This window comes from Kogia breviceps, chromosome 4, assembly GCF_026419965.1.
Source record: "Kogia breviceps isolate mKogBre1 chromosome 4, mKogBre1 haplotype 1, whole genome shotgun sequence".
Lineage (NCBI taxonomy): Eukaryota > Metazoa > Chordata > Mammalia > Artiodactyla > Physeteridae > Kogia > Kogia breviceps.
The window spans coordinates 130,529,480-130,533,027 of NC_081313.1; positions in this window are offsets into that span (position 1 = coordinate 130,529,480).

Below are 3,548 nucleotides of genomic sequence, written 5' to 3' on the forward strand. Positions count from 1 at the left end.
GATGGGATGCAAGTCCGTATGGCTGTTCACAAATATTCCAGGTCTCTCTCCTTCCGGGATATGGTAGGATTGTACTTCCTGCCCAGGTGAAGTCAAGGCTGGCCATGTGACTTGAATTAGCCATTGAAGAGTGAGCACAAGTGGTGAGTATTCACTGCTGGGTGGAAGTATTAAAAACCAGTGCATGCTTCCTGTCACTCTCTCCTTTCCCTCCGGCATAATGACCCTCAATGGTCAAGATGATGGCTGCTTCATCAGCCTGGAATCCAGAGCAGCAAGAAGGAGTGGGGACCCTGCCAGCCCACAGTAGACAAGGGCAAGAAATAACCTTTGTATTTTAAGCTGCTGCAGTTTGAGCATTGTTTGTTACTGCTACAGAATGTGCCTTTCCTGACTGACTTAGATGGAAATCACTCGTGGTACCTGAGATTACTGAAGATGCTACACAGAGATGTCATGAAATTGCGTGACAACCCTCAGTGAAAATACACCTCCCTTTTTAACTCTTTGGGTCACACCAAGGAGTGAGTCTCCGTGTGGGGCTAGACCGTCTCTAACACCTGTCCAATACATCCTATGCTCCCTTTTTAACAAACAGAGAGAGCGCACGGACTCAAGTTTCTGTATTTAGCTAAAGTTTCATAGCACAGTTTTAAACTTGAACTTAATTTAAGGGTTGCCTTCTATTTATGGTAAAGGATTATAGTTTTCCCTTTATGGTAGTGATATAAAATTTTTTTCAACGGTAAGTAAAGAAAGTGAGTCACTTAAAAGACATATAAAGCCAGTAAAACACAGGTCATACACACTTATGGCTGAAATCATGAGCATGGTTTACAAATGACTGAAGTTGGGGGAGTAGAGCTAATAGTACATAGCAAGGTGTCTTGCAGAGGTGAGAGAGGTCTGTCAAGGCAAAAGGTGTAAACATAACAACAGATACACCACTAATGATAACATCTCCAGGCATTCTCCTAACAACAAGGTGAAAGCAGCTGTCACACACCATAATTCAGAGGGGCACAGAATATAGTCCCATGTCCTCGATACCACCCAAGGCCTGGAGCACAGTAGCTGCCTGACCAACATTTATTGAATGAGTGATGAGTGAGCATTATTAGGTGAGTGGGTGGCAGTCTTGGGAAGGCCCCTCGCTCGTGTAGAAAAGCTTCTGGGTGCATATCCGGGAGCTGCAGCAGAGTGCCAACTAGCTAGCTCTGCAAACAGAGGGGAGAAGAGTGAGTATCCCTGGATGTGGGGGTTGGTGGGTGGGAAGACGAGCCACAGAGGCTTTGGCTGCTGACCAGGAGGAAAGGGGGGGACATCTCAGTGATGTGCTGGGGGGGGTAGGGGAGGGGTTTACTGGAAAGGACTACGGAGAACAGACGTTCCTAATATGAGTTTGTAAGCTGTTTGCATGAGATATGCAATGTAAATCCCTTCTCCCTGCTGCCTCAACACAATAGATGAGTTCCACACCTGCATGTGTACAGCCCAGCTCCCGCTCTGCATGGGAGAAGGGGGGATTGCAGAAGTGCTGGGGAGGCTTGGGCTTTCCAAAGCCATGGAACTATTGGGTAAGAGGTAATTCCACCATGATCTCAAGAACTGGTGAGGCTGCAGCTGCCTTCTGGGCTACACATGAGTGAGTGAGTTAATGAATGGTGATGTACATGAGGATGGGACATGCAGAGACACTGTGTCCACCATCAGCAGTGAGTGGCAAATCATTTCCCAAAGGTGGGTGTAACAGAGTATCCCATCACACATGCTCTTCTAAATACAATGGGACTGGACACCCCCTCCTGCTGGAGAGGTGGTATCTGTGTTCCCTCCTCTTACATATATGTGGGTTTGTGACGGCTTTGACCAACAGAATAGGGTAAAGGATCCTATGTAACTTCCAAGGCTGCATCCTAAAGGGTCCTGTGGCTTCTTCCTTGTTGCCTGGGACACTTGTGCTTTGAGCCCTATGCTACCATGTAAAGGGTATGGACCACTCTAAAGCTGCCATGTGTGAGAAAGCCAAGCCACGTGGAGTGGCTACATTCAGGTGCTCCGGTCTGCAGGCTTAGTCTTCAAGTCATCCAAATCTAGACCTTTAGGCAATTTCATTCCCCAGCTGCAAGTCACCTCTGGGCTTTGTGTCTCCCCAGCTGAGGTGCCAGACATCAAGGAGCTAACCCTGCAATGCCCCGATTGCGTTCCTGACCAGAGAATACAGGAGCATAATCAAATAGCAGTTTCAATCTGCTGAACACTGGAGTAGTTTGTTACGCAGCAGATGTTGACTGAAACACAGTGACTGAGCGCTCCCTATCTCTGAATCCTCGGCCCAGAACACCAGGCCTGGAACCAAGCAGGGGCGACATAGGATTAGTTGAGTAAATGAGTGAGGGAATAACTGAATAAATGAGCATGTGATTTTAGAGCTCTGCTCATGAGTAAGCTTTCCTTTGGGAGACCCTCTTCCTCATCTGTGTGTTCACACAAGTAGGCTGAGTACTGAGGCTTTAGTGGGTACTGGATGCTCCAGAACCAGGAAACAGCACCTCTTTTTCAAGGAAAATCTGCCATTATTTGCTGTCTGACAAATTAGCTTTTCTGGTTGATTGACAACTTTGGTAGGAATGAGAAACTCACAGGCCAGTGCAAGTGGGGAAAGGCAGGCATATGCAGAAAGGAAATAGGCAGGAGAGGGATTTTACTATTATCAAGTGTGTCATTTTCCACCAAAGCAAACAAAGGCCTGCACTGCATCTTTTAGAGGCAGGACACTGACCAAAGTGCACAAAAAAGGCTATCAGCTCATTTTCCCCTCTAACTCATTCCAGCCCCACGTCCCCACCCAGCTGTAAAGGTTGGGGAAGAAATTGCTCTTGGTAAAGTCCACCTTCATTTAAGTCCCAGTCCTGGATGGAGGTAGTATGTTGGCCTAGACTGTTTTTTAAATGCCGTCCAATGTGGTTCCTTTGATATGCCCCCAAGCTGCTTTGCAATAGCTGTTAGAAATTATAACTGCGAGGGAGGAATTATAAAGAGCCAGGGGTTTGCCTACCTTGAAAACATTGGTGAGCAGTGTCCAGCTGAGGCTGTTGTCTCTTGGCTGAGAAGGTATCACATTGCATTCAGAGGCAGGAGGCCAGTTCCTTTCAACAGAGGGCTACGACTGTGTCTTAATAGCAAAATCATTGCATCGTGGGGTCTCGCTGCCCTTGACATGTGACCTAACAGATGTTGGGAACACTTGTTGACTACAACCTGGCAGGGATCACTGAAGGAGGCAAAATTGTGCTGTGGGGAGAGCATCTCTCTCTGAGAAATCCACATGGCGAGTCAACTGAAAAAGCCCTCTGTCAACTAGAGCCTTGTTAAAAGAGTCCAGTTCAGCTACTCCCTTTTACTAAAAGGATAGTCAGTATGTTTTGAGCTTCTTAAAGCAGAGAAGTAGGCAGCTAGTTCATTTCGCATAACCTGAACCCTCAATCTCAAGATGTATTTAATGCTAAAAAGTGTGTGAGCAGGTGCCCCCTATAGGCAAGTTGTGA